The 20,913-nt window shown below is 38.1% G+C and overlaps 1 protein-coding gene across 6 annotated transcripts in view; it reads left to right on the forward strand.

Annotated features, from left to right (window-relative positions):
- WIPF1 (WAS/WASL interacting protein family member 1) overlaps positions 1-20,913 on the forward strand; it is a 170,572-nt gene that overhangs the window by 111,816 nt on the left and 37,843 nt on the right. Inside the window, exon 1 of one of the 6 annotated variants that reach the window (XM_027865773.1) lies at positions 13,935-14,139. The exons of the other annotated variants lie outside the window; for them this stretch is intronic. The gene's annotated coding sequence lies outside the window, so the exon portion shown is untranslated. Of the gene's footprint in view, positions 1-13,934; positions 14,140-20,913 lie in introns of those variants that run through there. 6 annotated transcript variants of the gene reach the window in all.

The raw sequence follows: 20,913 nt of genomic DNA on the forward strand, positions 1-20,913 counted from the left end.
TAAATCTAGCCTGGTTGCAGTGTGTAATCTTTGTGATATATTGCTGTAATCTACTTAATAAATTATTTAAAAATTTTTTCATCAATATTTGTTAGGGAAATTGGCCTATAGTTTCCTTTCTTTGTTTTAACCTCTCCCTGGTTTAGATGTCAAGATCATATTTGTGTCATAGAATTTGGTAGGACTCCTCATTTATTTTTTCAAACAGTTCGTATAGTATTGGAATTAATGGTTGTTTAAATGTATGTTAGAATTTACTTGTAAATCCATCTAATCCTGAGCTTTTTTTTCCTTTAAAAGTTCATTTATGATTTGTACAATTTCTTTTTCCAAGATAAAGTTATTTAATTATTCTATTTCCTGTTCTATTAGTCTGGACAATTTATATTTTTATAAATAATCATCTATTTCATTCAGATTGGCAGTTTTATTGGCACACAATTGGGCTAAATAGCTCCTAATAATTGCTTTTATTTCTTCTTAATTAGTTGTGAATTCACCTTTTTCATTTTTGTTGCTGGTGACTTGGTTTTTTTCTTTAAAAAAATCTATTTTATTGTTTTTTTTTCAAAAATCAAATCCTTGCTTTATTTATTATTTATATATCATAATATGCTATATATTATTTTATGTATTATTATTTATTAGTTTAATAGACTTTTTCCTTTTAATTTTGTTCATCTCTCCTTTGATTTTCAAAATTTCTATTATGCTGCTTAATTGGAGGTTTTTAATTTGTTGGTCTAGTTTTTTTTTTTAATTGCATGCCTAGTTCATTGATCTATTTCTCTCTCTTATTGATGTAAATAGTTAGAGCTATAAATTTTTTTCCCAAGTACCGCTTTGGCTGCATCCCACATATTTTGGTATTTTTATCTCATTGTTGTCATTATTTTTAATGAAATTATTGATTGTTCTTTGAACCATTTATTCTTTAGGATTAATTAGTTTCAATTAATTTTTAGTCTATGTTTCAAAGGTCTTTATTGAATGTAAATTGTATTTTATTATGTAAAGAAAAGTGTTTAATATTTCTGCTTTTCCACATTTGTTTGAAATACTTATGCCCTAATATATGGTCAATTTTTGTGAAAATACTATTCACAGCTAAGAAAGAAATATCCTCCTTTCTGTTGCCATTTAATGGCCTATCATATCTAACTAAAATTCTATTCATCTCCTTAACTTCTTTCTTATTTATTTTGAGGTCAGATTTATCTAGGGCTGAGAGGGGTAAATTAAGGTCCCCCACTATTAATAGACAGTTGTCTATTACCCATTTAGTACTCCTATAACCCATTTAATTTTTCCTCTAAGAATTTGACCCTGCTATTTGATGCATGTATGTTCAATATTGATATTAATTCATTGTCTGTGGTACTTTTTAGCAAAATGCAGTTTTCCTGCTTATCTTTTTAATTAGGTCTATTTTTGCTTTCTCTGAGCTCACAATTGCTACTTCTGCTTTTTTTTTTACTTCAACTGAAGTATAATTGATTCTACTTCAGTCCCTTATTTTAACTTTATGTGTGTCTTTCTATTTCAAATATGGTGGGTTGGTTTTTTTTTTTTTTTGTAAACAACATATTGTTGGATTGTAGTTTCTAATCTATTCTGCTGTACTCTTCCGTTTTATGGGTACATTCATCCTATTTACATTCACGGTTATGATTGCTACCTGTGTATTTACCTCTATCCAATTCTCTTATAATTTCCTTCTCTGTTTTTTCCTGTCACCTCTTCAATATTTTGTTTTACTTAGGATCACTGCTTCCTTTAATTTACGTTCCCATTATCCATCCTTCCCCCCCCAACAACATTTCTTCCTACTTCCCTGTTGGATAAGATGAATTTCTGTACCCAATTGTGTGTATATGTATATTTTTCCTTCCTTGAACCAATCTGAATTGAGAGTGAGGTTCAAGTGTTGCCTGCTTTCCCGCACTACCCCCTCCATTATATAAACTTTTCTTTGTGCACTCTATTTACATGAGTTCAAATCTTCCCCGTTCTTTCTCTCACTTCTCCTCTTCCCCAGTGCATTCTTCTTCCTCACCCTTCCATTCTTCTTTTGAGATCATCCAAGCATAATAGAATCATATCCAGACCCTCTCTTTCATTAGATCCTTCTAAGACCTCTGGTGATGATAAAATTCTGAAGGGCTACATGTATTATTTCCCCATATAAAAATGTAATGTTTTAAACTTGTTTAATCTCTTAGGATTTCTCACTCACATTTATCTTTATGTTCCTTTTGAGACTTATGTTTGAATGTCAGATTTTCTATTCAACTCTAGTCCTTTCATCAAGAGCTCTTGAAAGTCCTTTATTTAATTAAAGATCCATTTTTTTTTACCTGGTAGGGTTATACTCAGTTTTTCTGGATAGGTTATTCTTGGTTGTGAGCCTAGATCCTTTGCCTTCTGGAATATCACATTTCTTTATAGTGGTGGCTGCTAAAGCTTGTGTGATCCTGACTGTGGCTTGGTACTTCAAGTTTTTCTTTCTGGCTCCTTGCAGTATTTTTTCCTTGACGTAGAAGCTCTGAATTTTGGATATAATATTACTCAGAGTTTTTATTTTGTGGTCTCTTTCTGGAAGTGACTGATAGATTCTACTTTACCCTCTGGTTCAGAGATATGGGCAATTTTCTTGAAATTTCTCTAAATATGATTGATTTTCTTTGTTGTTGTTGTTGTTGTTGTTGTTGTTCATGGCTTTCAGATAATCCATTAATTCTTAAATTCTCTCTCCTTGATCTGTTTTCCAGGTCAATATTTTTTTCCATTGAGATAGTTCATATATATTTCTGTGTGTTTTTTTTTCAGTCTTTTGACTTTGTTTTATTTTGTCTTGATGTGATATTAGCTTCTTGATCTTGATGGAGATATTAGCTTCCACTTGGCCAATTCTAGTTTTCAAGGAGCTATTTTCTTCAATAAGGTTTTGTACCTTTTTAATAAGCTATTAATTCTTTTTTCATACCTTTCTTCCATAACTGTCATTTTTTGTCACATTTTCCGAACTATCTCCCTTCCTCCCTCCCCACTCTGCACTAGAGAAGGCCACCATTTCTCTCTCTCTCACTCTCTCTTTCTCTCTCCGTAATATGTATCCCTCTATTTATCTGGTCTTTCTCTGGAGGTGGATAGCATCTTCCCTCATAGGTCCTTTGTAGTTGATTTGATTGGTTATAATACTCTGAATAACAGTTATTCAGTTATTCTTCAAACAATATTACTATTACTATATACAATGTTCTCTTAGTTCTACTCATATCACTCTTCATTATTTCATGCAAGTCTTTCCATGTTTTTCTAAAATCAACCTATTCATCATTTTTTTTTCTAGGCAATTGGGGTTAAGTGACTTGCCCAGGGTCACACAGCTAGTAAGTATCAAGTGTTTGGTCTGAGGCCAGATTTGAACTCAGGTCCCTCTGACTTCAGGGCCAGTGCTCTATCCACTGTGCCACCTAGCTGCTCCTCATCATTTCTTACAGCATGGTAGTATTTCATCACAATCATATATCACAACTTGTTTATCCATTCCCCAATTGATGGGCATCCCCTCTTTGCCACCGAAAGAGAGCTACTATAAATATTTTAGAATATATAAATTCTTTTCCTTTTTCTCTGATTATCTTGGAAAATAGACCTACCAGTGGTATTGCTGGGTCAAGGTATAGACAGAGTTTTATAACTCTCTAGGCATAATTCCAGATTGCTCTTCAAAATGACTGAATGGAAGGGTGAGGAAGAAGAATGCACTGGGGAATTCAGAGCTCAGTTCCACCAACAGAGTATTAGTGCTCTAATTTTTTCACATCCCCTCCAACATTTGTCATTTTCCTCTTCTATCATTTTAGCCAATCTGAGAGGTGTCAGATGTTTCAAAGTTGTTTTAATTTGCATTTCTCTAATCAATAATGATTTAGAGCATATTGTGATGAATGACAAATCCAAGAGACAGAGTTTCTGGGTAATTAGTAATCAATTTATCAATTAGGCTAGCTAATAATCAATAAATTGATGGTCAGTGGTTTCTCTTGGTAACTAAAGACAAAACCATGGAGACATTGAATGCTTTAAATACCTTTGTAAAAGGAGTTGCCCCTGACAGGAGAAATCAACCCTAATTGGTGAATATTTAATGAGGAAGTAGGTTAAAAAGTCTTCTGCTCCTCCTACTGAGAACATGGCTTGATCATAAAACTCAGCTACCTCCAGTTATCTAGACAAGGTAATCCATCTCCACCCAGACCATTCTGATTGGTTTTCTCCTTCTTGAGCTGGGTCACCCTAAATTCCAGGGGAGGAGTATAAGAATTTGGGCCTATTTACTCAGGGCAAGAATTCACCTAGATTAGAAGTAAGGTATCCTAATTGGGTGGGGTCCTGCCAAAATCAAGGAGTATATTCCCAGAGAATTAGGATAGTCTCCTCTATCAGCCATTCCCTTCAGAGACTGGCTGACTGAGTTACAGGGGCTGGTCCCTGAATGAGGAAATTAAAAACCTGAATCCTAATTAATAATTGGTTATTAATGTAATAGAAAATACTCATTTCTCCCAATATGACTATATATAGTTTTGATTTCTTCATCAAAAAACTGCCTGTTCATGTCCTTTGACCATTTATCAACTGGGCAATAGCTCATATTTTTACAACTTTGACAAAGTTCCCTATATATTTGAGATATGAGGCCTTTATCTGAGAAACTGTCTATAAATTTTTCCCCCAATTTTCTTCTTTCCTTGTAATCTTAGCTACATTGGTTTTATTTGTATGAAAACTTTTTAATGTAATGTAATCAAAATTATCCATTTTCCATTTCACAGTGCTCTCAGTCTCTTGTTTATTCATAAATTCTCCTATCCATAAGTCTGATAGGTAATATGTTGTCTGTTCTTCTAATTTACTTATGATATCTCCCTTTATATTTAGGTCATGTATCCATTTTGATCTTATCTTGGTAAATGGTATAGATATTGGTCTATCCTAACTTTCTGCCAGACTGCTTTTTATTTTTCCAGAAATTTTTACCAAACAATGAATTCTTATCTCACAAGCTTAAATCTTTACATTTGTCAAATACGAGATTACTATGATCATCTAATGTGTATTGTATGTCTACTGTGTTCCACTAATCCACCTTTCTAGCCAGTAGCAGATAGTTTTGATAATTACTGCCTTATAATAAATACAATTTAAGATCTGGTGCTGCTAAACCTCCTTCCTTTACATTTTTTTCATTAATTCCTTTGACATTCTTGACCTTTTGTTCTTCCAAATGAATTTGGTGATTATTTTTTCTAGGTCAATAAAAATTTTTGGCAACTTAATTGGGATGGCATTGAATACGTGGATTGGTTCAGGTCATTTGGTTTTTAGCTCCTTTAAGTCTTTTAGGAATTCTTATTGGGGTTGTGTCTGATCTGCTTATTTCTTTGAGGCTTCATTTGTAGATGTTTTCCAGTTGTCTTCTTCTGTGTTTGAGTCTTGGACGTCCCTGTCACCATTGTAGCTCTTTATGGTTGGGTTCTTTTTTTTTTTTTTTCATTCTTCCAGCCTACTTCTTGACTTTGATTTTATGTTAGTGTTGGGTTCTATTCACTTCTTGGGGAGTGGGGTTGATCTCTAGCCTGAGCTTCTGTCCTTTTATGTCCTTACACTTCTTTCACAGTTCAATCTGGAAGCCTGAACATTTTCAGCGCTTACAAAGTGATCTGGGGAGAGGTCTGTTCACTGCCTGCTGGTCTTGGTTCTGCAAGTTGGGTCTATTGGTTTGTGTATAGTTGAGTTTCAGAAGACTGCTGTTGGACTCAGTCACTGTTAAACCACCAGCAAATACTGCAGGTTTAGAAAAACTGAACTGCCAGCTCTCCTTTAGTCTTGGTCTCTTGCCCTGGTAATTCCAGTGCAGGTTAATGTGCTGGGCTAATAGTTCCTGCTTTGCTTCTGTGCTTAGCACTCAGTTTGCTTACAAGCACCTGCTTGCTTACAATTGCTCCTCTCTGCCCTGGATCCATGAGCCAGAACTGGGTAATGGGCAACAGAGCTATCAGATTGCACGCATTCTTACTCCCAGAACTAGTTCAGGGGTCCCCTGGGTTTTCTTTCAGCCCTGGTGCTTCCTGCACTGATGCTCTGTCTTAGCTCCCTTTCAGTGCCTGGGAACTAGAATGCTCCCCATCCTGGCCAGCTCCTATCCCCAATCTCCACGGACCTCTCTGTCTGTCTCCCTAACTACCTTGGATTGGAAAAATGACTCATTGTGACTTTTTCTTGGCTTTCTTAATCAGAAATATGTCTGGTGGGAGGTATGCTGGGTGAGCTAGGCCAAAATGCTTCCTCTTACTGTACCATCTTTTGTTCAGTTTCCCAGAATACTTCTCCAGGAGTATGTGGTTTTCAACTGTGACCCTCCACTACTTCATTTTCCTGAGAATAGCGAGCCCAGAATAATTCTCTGATCATTTCCAAACTATTCCTTTCTTTTTTGTTTCTGTAAATTGGGAAGGAGGTATCATTCTTTCAACTTCTGATGCAGGCATAGCTGAGAGAAGAGGTGATGACTCTGACAGTGTAGCCATGGGTCCAGCAATTGCTGACCTTGTGATATAAAGATTTTGGGTGTCTTGAAATATGGTATGGCACACAAAGACCTTCCCAGGGTCATATCTAATACAGGGAAATATAGAAACACACTGGGAAAAAAAAACTACCCAGGAAAAACACTCTCCTCCATTCTCCCCACCCCAAAATCCCACACTACTCTACCACTGAAGACATCTCCCCTGATGCGCTTTCTCTCTCTTCCTCCCCTTCCTCCAAAAAGTAGTATCTCCTATACAGCCTAGAACACCGCTTATTGGGCAACTCATTTCACTTCTGTCTGCCTCTGTAAAATGAGGATCATAATAGCACCTACTTTCCAGGGTTGTTGGGAGGTCAAATGAGATAATATCTATAAAGCATTTAGCACTATGTACCTGGCATATAGTAGATGCTTAATAAATGCTTGTCTTCTTCTTCACAACCCCTTCTCTTTCCTATCTGCAAATGGCCATGGTAAGAGAGGAAGGGGCTAAGGGGCAGCTAGGTGGCGCAGTGGATAGAGCACTGGCCCTGAAGTCAGGAAGACCTGAGTTCAAATCCGGCCTCAGACCAAACACTTGACACTTACTAGCTGTGTGACCCTGGGCAAGTCACTTAACCTCAATTGCCTTTAAAAAAAAGAGAAAGAGGAAGGGGCTGGTACAATCATCAACTCTATTACCCATAACTGCTGCCCTCTTGCCCCTAAAGGTTCAGCTGCCCTTGCCACTGTGGTATGGTAGCAGAAGATATATTGCTACAATTTATATGTAACTTGTAAATATACAGTGCACTATCTTGTTGCATAATTGGGTTCATATTGATTGGTGTGGGTAGTTGGGAGAGAAATATGAATATAAGATAAATTTTTACAGTTCTAAACTGGAATTTTCAAATTTGTCTCAGTGTTCAAATCCTTTCATCTTTGATCTTTTGATTTCTTTTATCTTTCCATATGTCCTTTTATCCCGCCATTCTAATTCTTCCGTTGTTGTTCAGTCATTTTTGGTCATGTCTGATGCTTCCAGACGCCACTTGAGGTTTTCTTGGTAAAGATACTGGAGTTTTTTGCCATTTTCCTCTCCAGCTCATTTTACAGATTAGGAACTGAGGCAAATGGGATTAAATGACATGTCCAGTGTCACACAGCTAAAAGTGTCTGAAGCAGGATTTGAACTCATGAAGATGAGTCTTCCTGATTCCAAGCCCAATATTCTATCCACTCTGCCACCTAGCTGCCCTCTTCTTCTAGTGTCCATAAAACAACAGGGCCAAAATCAAGTAGGGAAGTGAAATTAAAGACACACCTCTAACATCCCGTGGACTAAAACAATTATTTGGTCCCTTTAATCTCTTGATAATCTAACATTGACCTAACTCACACAGGCTGATGTTGCCTTAGCACCTTAGCACCTTAGTGTTCTTTTAGCAACTGTTGAGTTCTTCAGTAATCACATTTGTATTACCTAAAAGAGCTCTTGGCATGAAGGGAAGGGAAGGATTTGCAAGCATCTATTACATGCCAGGTACGTAATGCTAAATGCTTTGTAGATAATATCTCACTTAACCTCTCAGCAACCCTGGAAAGTAAGTGCTATTATGATCCTCATTTCACAATGGAGGAAACTGAGGCAGACAGAAGTGAAATGAGTTGCTCAAGGTCACACTAGTTAGGAAGTGTCTTGTGCCAAATTTGAACTCAGGTCTTCCTGACTCCAGACCCACAACTCTATTTGCTGTCTTCCCCTCCCCAAAGCTGCCTTTTGGATATGAATGACCAAGATGACACAAGAGAATGTTTGGATTGGCACTTATTGCTAGCCTAACTAATGCCAAAGCACACAGCCTGATTCTAAGTAGGCTGCTGGGAGCCAAGAATGGATTAATCAGGAGTGTGAGCTTCATGTGCTGAAATAGGAGGCCACAACATGTAGAAGGGAAGAAGGAAGGAGTGGGGAGGAGCACAGAGAGTTTATTCCCCTATTTTTTGGCCATCTGACTTTAGGATTATCTTCCTTAAACTTAACCTGCTTTTTCATAGTTTATTTTCTCCCTTCCTCTGTTTCTGAACCCATGGGGTTTTTTTGTTTGTTTGTTTGTTTGTTTTTTTAAAGCTTAAGGGATATTTTGGTATGTTCCCTGTACTTCCCACTCTTCCTTCTACCTTCATCAGTGCCTTTCTGTGAAAAAGGTCAGGTCTACATTTTCCAGATTGCAACTTTTTTGGATACACATTAGCCTATCTACAATGCCATTATACAAACTCTACTGGCTCCCTACAGTGCAATTATATTAATTCCCTTGTCGCTGTGCTAACATCAGGTTCCCAGTCCACATTTGGTACAGAAGATTTATATACTAGCTTTTACCTTTCGGTTCTAAAACTTGAAATGTCCCTCACTGATGATAAACTCCCATCCTTCAACATCTACCAAGAGAGAGGGACTTCTTATGACCTGACCCTTCATAGAAATATAGGTATATCAATCAATTTATCAAATACATACTATGTGCCAGGTTCTTCACTAGGTATTGGACCCAGAGGGGACCTCAGAGGCCCTCTAGTCCAACCCCCTTGTTTTACAAATAAGGAAATTAAGGCTCAGGGAAATTAAACGATTTGCCCAGAATCACCCGGGTGACTTCAGAACCTCCATTATTTGGCCAATCTATCCATTTCCTTCTGACTCTACTTGCCTCCCTACATGGACTGAACCATTTAAAAAATGCTGTTGAAAGCACCCTTGATCTCCAGACATATGAGAATGGCAAATCTCCAACCCTAGAAAACCTCCACCATTTATTTTCTCCACCTCCCTCCCAACCAGCTATTACTGGAGAAAGTTATAAGTTTATGCTTATGTGATCCAATATACATTCCTGCTGGTCTCTTACTGCTACTCAGAATTCCTTTTATTTATCTCCTTTTGATTCCTTTGAACTCCTTTGAACCCTTCCTTCCAGGGTTGTTGTGAGGATCAAATAATATATCATATGTAAAGGGTTTGCAAAGTGTAAAGGGCTATGTAAATGTTAATTGTTTCCTCCTTTAATCAGACTCTCAGACCTCTCCACATATTCAAAAGTTCACTTTACTCCTCATTTGATAGAGATGATCAAGGCCATCGTTGTGAACCTTCTCAACTACCCTCCTCCAGACTTCAACATTTCTTCTTCCTCCTGTTGCAGAGGAAAAGGTATTCCTTTTCTAAGACCAACCCTGACAACTTGTTGATCCCGCCACCTCTGGGACATCCATCAATCATCCCAAGAAACAGGCATCTGTTGCATATTCATTCTCTCCTTCTGCCCTAGTCTTTCCCTTCTGCCTCCAGACACTAAAGTGTTCGCATCTCCCTTATCATATGTGGGAGGAAAGCCTTCCCCTAGTTCTGCTACTGTCCCTGCTCCTACTTTCCTTTCATTGCTGAACTTTTCAAAAGAGTAGTTTACACTTACTAGTCCCAGCCCCTCATGCCTTAACTACTTGCAGTCTGACTCTTGCCCTCACAACTCTTACTGCAATTGCTCTCTTGATGACCTCCAATTCATTTCAGTAAGCATTTATCATATTATGTAAAGTAATGTGCTAGGCATTGGTTACAAAAATGAAAGCTCCCCTGCCCCCAAGGACCTTACATTCTATTTGGTAGCAGGAGAGTGTACAGGCACTTTACAAATATGATCTCATTTGATCTTCACAACCCTGGGAAGTAGTTGCTCTTATTATCTCCATTTTACAAATGTGGAAACTGAGGCAGAGACGTTCAGTGACTTGCCCAGGGTCACATGACTAAGAATTATCTTGAGGCTAGCTTTGAATTTGTCTTCCCCATTCCAGGTTTTTGAGTGCCCTATCCACTGCACCACCCAGCTAGTCAAGCATAATAACCATATAAAGAAATGATCAAGGAAGTGATTAGAAAAAAAGAGGGGTTCTAGGAAAATTTGTAAAGGCAGAGAACAGTAACTTAGGGGATCAGGGAAGGATTCGTGGATGAAGTGGGGCTTTAGCTGAGCCTTGAAGGAATATAAGGATATCAAAAGGCAGGAGATGCAGAGAAAGTGTATTTCAGGTATAGCTTCTGACTTGTGAAAATGCACAGAGATAGAAGATGAAATTTTAAGTCTCAGTAATGACTAGAAGTTCAGTTTGGCTTGAATATAGAGGATCTAAAAGAGAGTAAATGAAATGAGACTGGAAAGATAGTTGGAATCAGAAGTTGGAAAGCCTTAAATGCCAGGCTAAAGAATTCGTAATTTTATCCTAGAAGCCATAAAGGTATTTTAGCCAGGGTAGACCTGTGCGCTTAGGAAGATTATTTTGGCATCTGTGTGAAAAACTATTTGGAAAAGTGAATGTAGGAAGTAGGAACACTAATTAGAAGGCTGAAATATGGTGGTGGATGGCTGCAAGACGTGTGCAGAGGTCAAATTGAGGGAAATTTTCACAAAGGGGGTGAAATTTTAGGCTATTTTTTTAAAAGGTGGATTATACTAGTACCTTTGTCTTCCTACTGATTTGGGGCTAAATCTCAATTGCAGGATCTCTGAGAGGTGGGTATCTGACCAATACATATTTCCCCCATAACCTCTCTTCCTCCTTTTTTTAATATTTTTCCTTCCTTCCTCTCCTCTTTTAATTTTTCTTTTCTTTTTGCCTCTTAGTGGCACCTAGTGGTATCCTTTGGCATTGCTTTGCCTCACTGGTGGACCAAGATTTCTGCTCTGTTGCATCTTCCCTCTGGAAAACTATAAGGCTCTTTACCAGACATCTCTCATTCTCTTGGGCAAGTTTACATTTTTCATGATTGCAGATACTTATTAAAGCTTTATATTATGGTAAAGTTTATGGGATATACTGTATGTTCTTAATACTAAAAGGACCAGGTGTATCAATTGCCTCAAATGATGCCAGAATTTGTTTTGTGATCTTAAAAATATTTTGCATAATAATACTATGATTTCTCCTATATGGGCAAATGCACTTTAAATATAAATAACTACAAGCAGATATTATCATTTTAATTTGAAATAACGTTTTTCATCCCATTATATGCAAATCTGCCGTTGCCTCAATTGATGCAATTTAGTCCTTCGAGGTATTCTTAAATTCCAGTCCTTACGTCACTCCCTGTAGCACCAGGAATGGTACTTCATGCATGACAGACATTTAATAAATATTAATGGATGCTGTCAACATTTTTTAAACTAGATCTATGATTTCATTAGTGTAAAGAGCTCTCCGTAAGGAACTCTTCTCAACCAATAATGATTGGCATCTTCTCTGTAATTTGTAATCTTTGAAAGTTGCCTGAGTCACTGAGAAGTTAAGTGATTTACCCACGGTCACATAGCCATGCTAGTATATATGAGAGGCAGAATCTGGGTCTTGACTCTGAAGCGAACTCCTCATCCACTATGCCAGGATGCCTCTTGCTGATGGTATTACAAGATTTTAATAAAGCTTCCAAAGGAACCCAAATTCCGATCCAACTGTTCTCCTAATTCCCACCTGCCCTAACCTTTCTATGTTTCTGATCTTTTGTTTGGATTTCTCTTAATTAATGAGAACAGTTAAAAATAAATGTTAGTAGGAGATCTACCTTTTTTGTATATTCCAGGTATTTAAGTTCATGGATACTAGGTTAAGAATTTGTGATATATTTGAATTCTGGGGGAAGGAGGATAGTATGGAGGCAGAGGAAGATGGAGTTAAGATATATGTGACATATCAAAGGGAATTTGGCAACACCATCCATTTAGAACTTCAGAATAAAGCAGTAAACTTAAAGAGAAATTTTAATTGTATTACTCAGATCATAAGCTCATGGATTTAGAACTAAAAGAAACCTTAGAGATCACCTAGTCCAACCTCTTTCATTTATTTTTTGGAGGCAATCAGGGTTAAGTGGCTTGCCTAGGGTCACACAGCTACTTGAACTCAGGCCCTCCTGACTCCAGGGCCACTGCTCTATCCACTTCACTACTTAGCTGCTCCAGCCTCTTTCACTTTATAAATGAGGATGCCAGGATTCCAGAGGAGTTAAGTGATTTTTCCCAAGGTTACTTACTATAGGTTTGTTGACTGACTATTTAACAGTGGTATTAGGGGAATTTACCCTAACTTATCTGCTTCTAGGTTTTACTCCATTAGGGAAACTAGACCTTCTTCCTCATTAGTGATTTTGTTTTCACAAAGCCAAAGGACATTTATAGCAAATTTGAACTATAAATTCCACATATGAGTAAAAGGAAAATTACACCAGCATGCTAAGATTGTTTTACCCTTGTTTCACAATTGTTTTTATTTTCTACTTTGATTTCCCTTTCTAGTCCCTAGTGATAGAAAGAGACATAGCTTTTCTCCATTCATTCTCTTCATTTTCTCAAACATTTCTAAGTACTTATATTGTTGGTTTAGCCACTAGCCCTATAACAGGACCAAATAAAGTCTTTTAGATTGACAATGAAAACAAACAAAATTTACTTTGCTCTCTTTTACTGTGGCTTTACAGCTGACTATCTTTGTATCTGATTATACCTGAAATCACATGTGTACATGCAAATGGATATATTTTGGCACCAAATTTACAATTCAAAATACCTTGCCTTCTCCCGTACTCATTGCCTACCTAAGGTTTTTGTTTGTTTGTTTGTTTGTTTGTTTTTAATCGCCTACCTTCCTTACTCCCTATTCCCTTGGAAGGCACTGGAATGCTTTGAAAAATCTCTGGATTTGGAGTCAGGGGAGCTGGGTTTGAATTCTGCCTCTGTAAGTTACTGCCTCTGTGACCTCTGACCTTTAAGTTTCTTTATGTGTAAAATGAGTAGGTTGTACTAGATGATGCCTAAATTTACTACTAACTCTAAATTGGTCATTCCTAAATGTAGCTCTCTAAGCCTAGCATGTTTAGGTGTGAGTTGGGTTTTTTGTTTGTTTGTTTTTTGGGTTTTGCATCCCCTCATAAGACCAAAGGACACTTTAATTATTCATGAAATTGAATATTTTATTCCTTAGCAACTATTTAGTTACTAAGGTGAATAGTCACACCGAGAGAAACATTTTCAAACAGACTTCCCTAAAAGGAATCTCAAGAGCTAGGACAGTTATTTCTCAATACTTACTGAAGGAGTTGAGGCCATTCATAGCACAGAGGTTCATTTGGATCATTGTACCAGGGGAATGTAAAGGCTGTAAGGAGGAGAAACATTTTAACTTGTTTTTTTTCTTTTTTTCTTAAGACAAACCAATTCAGTGACATTTTCAGCACAGTAGCTTGTAGTAAAGGAGGAAGGAACAAACAGCAAATTAATCAGACAGGAAGCAAATAACCGCAGAAGGATGTCTGTCTCTGAGTCAGTGTGTAACACTCAACCAGAAGTCCAGAACTAGTCTAAAATGGCTGGTTTGACTACACCATGTTGGTCCTAGAAGATGATTCAGTTTTCAGGGATGGTTGTTGTACTTCACCTTAGGTCTCCTATGCCCTCTCCGCCTGTGCCCCAATCATACATGTTCCACAGTGTCATTCGACGGTAAGAGAAACTGCATTTTGCTAAACTTATTTCCTTTACAGGAGCCTGGGGAGGACAAAATGGCTTTTAGTGGGGCATCTGCTATGTCAAAATGAAAGGGCTTGGTTTGTGAGGAAAAGATCTTTTCTTGCCATGGTTTCATGTAGATTTCACAGCATGGTAGTATTCACTAGCCATCACTGGGGGTGACATTAAGGATTAGTAATTGCAACTTTGAACTGTTAATGAGCAAAAAAACTTTACTAGCATTATTTTTCCTTTTCATTGGAGAAGTCTTAACCTTTTTACAATACATTTATATTATGAAATTGATATTTCTTTCTGTATTTGTATTTGTCTATATATGGTATAGTGTGGCCAAATATTTGGCTATTGGTTTAGCAAGGACCTATGTTAGACTTCCAGTAAAGGAAGGAATTGGAAGCCTCAAACAGATGAGCAAACATTAGTATGATGTCTGTTGCTATGCAACTATAGTACTAGTGTTTCTTTTAGTTACAGGGGAAAGGATCTTTATTTTATCTTAAAATTATTTTCTTTTAAAATTAATTTTCTTTTAAAATCATTTTCATGAAAGGTTTCTGGGAGAGGAGGTTATTAGATTTGAGATTTCATAAAGGATCCATCCAGCATAAAATTTTCTTTCAAACTTTAGTATTTTGGAAATCATTCTCAGATTATTAAGAAACATTTACTAAACACTTGAAATGCCAGCTTCTTTTAGAATATATTTCCAGTCCAATGTGGCAAGCATTTATTAAGTAACTATTACATTCAAGGAACTGTGCTAGGGAAAAAAAGAAGGAAAGAAGGAAGAGAGAGAGAGGGAGAGAAAAAAAGCAAGCTGACAACTACTACATAGTTCTTGTCCTCAAGGAGATTACATTCAGCTGAAGGGATACAACATATAAACAAGTAAACATGTATATGATCTTTTGAGTAGGAAGGAAAGCATACTAACAAGTAATGTAATAAAGAAAGGATCCCATCAAGAGATAGTGTGTGATCCGATCCTTGAAGGAAGCTAGAAATTCTAAGAGTCAGTGATGAAGAGGGAGAGGGAGTACATTCCAAAGATGAGGGATAGGCACAGAAATGGTATTTGAAATGCTGAGTTCAGAGAACAGCAAGTAGTTCAGTTTTGTTGGGACGTAGAATGTAAGAAGGGGAGTAATGAGCAATGAGATTGGAAAGGTAGGTTGAAGCCATATTGTGAAAGGTGCACTTTATTTGAGGAACCACTGAAGGTCCTTTGGCAGGGAGGTGACAGGGTTAGACTTACACTTCAAAATGTCATTTTGGCAGCAGTGAGAAGGATAAATTGAAGAGGGGACTGAAAGCAGAGGAACTGAGTAGGAGGATGATGAAGGTGAGAGGTAATGAAGGCTTCAACTAGGTCCTGTGACTAGAGAGAAGAAGGTAGATATGAGGAATGTTGTGAGGCAGAATTGGCAAGAATTGGCGATGGGTTGCTTGTTGAAGGTGGGGAAGAGTTGAGGATGACTCCAGGGTAGGGAGCCTAGGTGATGGTGCTCTCTACAGAAGCAAAAAAGTTTGGAGGAAGGATAGATTTGGGAGATGGAGATAACAAGCACCTTTTTGAATATGTTGAGTTTGAGATATCTACAGGACATACAGCTTGAGATGTACAAGAGGCAGCTGGTGATGCTGGATTAGATTGATTCTAACCCCTATGTATGTTGGGCACTCCCCAAGATTTATCCATGATCTCATAGATGGTTGACAGGCTGACTCTTAGTAGAGGGAGTTCCCACAAAAGGTTCCTTTTTTTCCTTTTCAAATTTTTTAAATTTTATTTTTACTTTCAATTTCAATTTCCTTCCTTCCATTCCTCCCCCACCCATTGAGAAGGCAAGAAATGTAATACCAGTTATAAATATGAAGTCATGCTAAATATATTTTTACATAAGTCATGTTGCAGAGGGGGGAAAGCAGGAAAAATAAAGAAAGAGAAAAAAAATCTATGCTCCATTCTGCATTCTCTGAGTCCATTAGTTCTCAATCTGTAGGTGGCTAAGCATTTTTCATCATGAATGCTTTGGAATTATGGTAGATCACTGTATTGATTAGAGTTACTAAGTCTTTCACAGCAGATTACCTTTACAATATTGCTGTTACAAAGTACATTGTTCTCCTGATTCTGCTCATTTCACTTTGCATCAGTTCATATAAGTCTTCCCAGGTTTTTCTGAAACCATTTCCTTTATCATTATCTTACAGCACAATAGTATTCCATCACTTTCTTAGACCATAACTTGTTCAGCCATTCCCCAGTTGAAGGGCATCCCTTTAGTTTTCAATTCTATGCTATCATAAAAAGAACTGCTATGAATATTTTTGTGTATCAGTCTTTTTCCTCTTTCTTTGATCTTTTTTGGGGAATAGACCTAGTAGTAGCATTGCTGGGCCAAAGGGTATGTCCTGTTTTACACTCTTTTGGGCATAGTTCCAAATTTTTCTCCAGAGTGATTAGATCAGTTCACAACTCCACCAATAATGCATTAGTGTATCTGTTTCCCCACATTTCCTTCAGTATTTGTCATTTTCCTATTCTGTCATCTTAACCCACCTAATGGGTATGAGATGGCACCTCAGAGTTATTTTAATTTGCATTTCACATGAGAAGTTTCTAACAGAAGTTTGCTACACTAACAAAATCACAGATCCTTTATGAATCCAGATAACATATGTACATAAAATAAAGCTCTATGAAATTCTCAAACTGTATACTCCAAAATGCTTACTTTTTTCCTCCTCAACTGATTCATTTTTTTATTTTTTTATTTTTTTAATTCTTAGGAGCTACACACAAAAAGAACTTGAACTTAGGAAGCTTTCTTTTTTCCTTAGAAAAACATAAAATGGCCAACTCAGTCAGTCAATAAGCATTTATAGGAATACAAATACAAATGGAAAGAAAGATAATCCAAGGAGCTTACATTCTACCGGAAGAAGACAACACATACGTGGGAGGAAGGTAGAGGGTGAAGGGGGTGGAGGAAGCATATGGTAGAGGAAGTATAAAGTGTAGCCTAAAGAGGAATGAGACATGCCTGGGCTGGGTGCCGTCCTTAAATGGAGGTTTTGGGATGAACCATCCAGTCAGAGGGAGAGGCCACTGAGGCAGAGGGTACTTCCAATGGGCAAATTCCAGGGCTGGAGGGAGACTTCAGGATGAAGAGTGGGGCATGGTAGAGGAAGCCTGGAGGCAAGCCTGGAGAGGAATAGTATTGTTATCATCATCATCATCATCATCACCATCTACCTTAAAAAATTAAGACTAGAGAACGTGCTATTCAAAAAGTATAACAAATGCTAAACTATTTATTGACTTGGGCTATGAACTTTCAGAGTGTTGTGTCCTCTGCAATGTGGTTATCCAATTAACCATTTGTCACCTTCTTCAGTTCTTTGAGACGCAGCACTCTGAATGGACTGCTAATGCTAAGAGCAACCCATGGTAGTGAACATTATTCTCTGGACTACTGTGACTAAAATAATATTGAAATGATGGCCTCAATGATAACAAGCCCTAGGTAGATCTGGCCTCCAAGCTTTATGTTCCCTTCCTTCTTACTCTGAGGCTCCATCTAGTGCCAGGATACCTAACCAGGATTTTCACAAGAAATAGTAGGAGCACCCGCATGGATAAAAAGGGTAGACTTGTCTCTGCCTAAGGCTCTTAAAAACTACAGTAGTTTCTTAAAGACTAGCTAATATTTCATTGATATTTCATATACTTTTGATAAGTGCTTCATATATATTTAAACTGTAATCCATTTTCATTTCATCAGTCCCCCTCCAAAAGATGTTACCACTTTGATTTCTAGCTCTTTTTTGAGTGTTGTTCCACCAAATTGTTATCTACTGGTTCTTCTAACGATCCCCTTGGGTTTTCACATCTACATTTCACATCTACATAACAATCCCCTTGGGATTGTTAAAGCTGGAAGGGACCTTGGAATCTAACCTATCCCCCTCATTTGGCAGATGAGGAAACTGAGGTGAGATGTTAAGTGACTTGTCATAGTGATAGTATGTGGTAGAGCCAGGATCCAAATCCAACGCTGTTTTCATAGTGCCACGTTGCCAAGAACTCTGCCTAGGAAGTCTTTAGCTTAACACTCCTAATGCAGAATATTTCATTCAAGGCACTAGAGGGATACAAGATTTAATTAGAAATGCAGTTCTGAGAAACTGCACATTAGACTGAATGAATACTTCCCATAATCATAGTTAATAGTTATATAATGCTCTCAGCTTTCCAAAGGGCTTTACGTGTTATAGCTCACTAGATCTTCACAACAATCCTGGGAGAGAAGTGCTATTATTTTAATGATGAAGCTAAGATTGTGAGAGGTTAAGGGACTTGTTCAGGGTCACATAGATAGGAAGTCTGTCAGGCAGGATTTGAATTCAGGTCTTTCTGATTCCAGGCACAGCTCACTATCCGATACATCACTTAGCATCCTCCATTCACCATTAATAATAATAATAGGTAACATTTATATAGCACTTACTATGTGCCAGGCTCTGTGCTAAGCACTTTACAAATATTATCTTACTTGATCTTCACAACAACCCATGGAGAGAGGTATTATGATTATACCCATTATATATGGGTATAATATGTATTACATATACACATATGTATATGTGAAGAGGTGGGGGGGTTTTGGGGTGCTCCTAGATGCACAGAGGCACCCCAAGATTGCGGGAGGTTTGGGGGCACTGGGGAAAAAAAGCCCAGATCACGGCGCCAAATCTGCCTGAAAGAATTCAACCCAGATCTTCTTCTAGCCAGAGAAAAAGTTTATTAAAGATAAATCATATAGGCCTGGCCACGCCCATGAGGACAGTGGGTTTGAGAATCTCAGCCTCTGGGCGTGAGAGGTTCTCAGCGTCTAAATGGGGGCTGGGGTGGATCGGCCATGTGACACCCATGAGCACAGGGGAGTCTCAGCTTCCAGGCTTGAGAAATTCCCAGCATCAGAATGGGGGAAAGATGAATCTTAAGTACAGAAAGACTGGGGGAGGGGTCTAGGAGTGGCCAAGCAGTTTGGAGTGAAGGGAGGAGGGGTCTAAGGAGATCTGGATGGGAGTGGCTAGTAAGCTGGGGTGAACAGAACTCCTGGATCCTGGATCCCGTGGTGCCTCGCTAGGATTAAGGGTGGGATCTGGCCAGGAAGGCAGAACAATGGAATAAGTGGCCAGTTGAAGGGGGAGGGGATAAAGAAAAGGGTCCAAAGGTGAGAATTTCCATTTGGAATGTCTGAGACATTTGAACAGACAATGAGAATAGATAATGAAGGGAGCTGGAAGGGGGGTAAGTTTGCTTTCAGAGGGCTTTAAAGGGAAATAAGGCAGTTTCTAAAACTTTAAGGTTTTCCTGGGACTGGTAGACAAACTGAAGCCAGGTTGTTTTTGGGGCCAGGAAGGAAAGCGCATTGAATAAGATCAAAAGGCGAGGCGGAAGCTTTGGAAGGGAGGTAAAGAGAATCTAAAAATCTAAGGGTTTCAAACTGGATGGTGGGCACATAACCCCGTCATTTCCCAGGGGAACGCCAGAGATTTGGCCATGTGGGAAAGTCCAGGGTTTTTCCCTTCTGGGGTCCAGATCCCAATCTCATCATTTGTATATAAGTAAATTGAGGCAAACAGAGATTAAGTGACTTGCCTCACGGCCCTGAGCTAGATAACTAAGAAGTTCAGTGGCTTGCCCTGGGTTATGCAGCTAGCAGGTGTCAGAGACAGGACTTTAAACTAAGGTCTCTGGCTCTATCCCTTCTAGGACAAACCCCTGCCCTCAAGGAATTTACATTCTATTGAGGGCTACAACAAGTAAACAGATGAGTAAGTACCAGATAACTTAAGGAGAAAGAGAGCACTGACAGCTGAGAGCATCCTTCCCCAAAGAGAAGGTCCTTAAAGGAAACAAAGTATTCTGAAAACTAGAGAGAGGAGCTTAGATTTGATAATGGTAAGCAATGGAAAAAATGCTTCTTGAATTGGAGAGAGGCATAATATCCATGGTTCAAGAATAATATCATGGATTGGCAGCTAGGTGGCGCAGTGGATAGAATGCCAGGTCTGGAGTCAGGAAGACCTAAGTTCAAGTTCTGTTTCAGACACTTTCTAGCCGTGAGACCCTGGGCAAGTACATAACTTCTGTTTGCCTCAGTTTCCTCACCTGAAAAATGAGGATAATAACAGTACCTACCTCTCTGGGTTATTGTGAGGATCAAGTGAGATAATAATCGTAAAGCACTTAGCACAATGCCTGGCACATAGTAGGTGGTAATATAAATGTTAGCTGAAGATAGACAAATAGATAGATACACATATACATATATGTATATATACACATACATAATACATATATTCATTTATCCCCTCCATTATTATATCTTGAGGGTTAGGGGCACAATGCCCCAGGAATCTGGAAAATCCACCTAAATTTTTTTTGGCCCTCCCTTCTTACCAAAGAAGTCTGAATGTTTTCTTTTTCTTTTATAGGGTGTTTACAGTACTTTCCTATAAAATCTGAGCTAAGTATTTGGTCATAGGCTCTGTGTCATCTGCTGGTCTTCACATTTGTCTGCAGCTTTCACAAAACTCCCCAAAAAATTACTATTTAATTTCTTATGCCTACCCGAGATATATTGAAACCATGATGGGGAAAGTTGCAATGTGGAAGGAATAACTCTGTGTGTGTGTGTGTGTGTGTGTGTGTGTGTGTGTGTGTGTGTGTGT

This window comes from Vombatus ursinus, unplaced genomic scaffold (genome assembly GCF_900497805.2).
Source record: "Vombatus ursinus unplaced genomic scaffold, bare-nosed wombat genome assembly UNPS02014779.1, whole genome shotgun sequence".
In the NCBI taxonomy this organism is placed as follows: Eukaryota; Metazoa; Chordata; class Mammalia; order Diprotodontia; family Vombatidae; genus Vombatus; species Vombatus ursinus.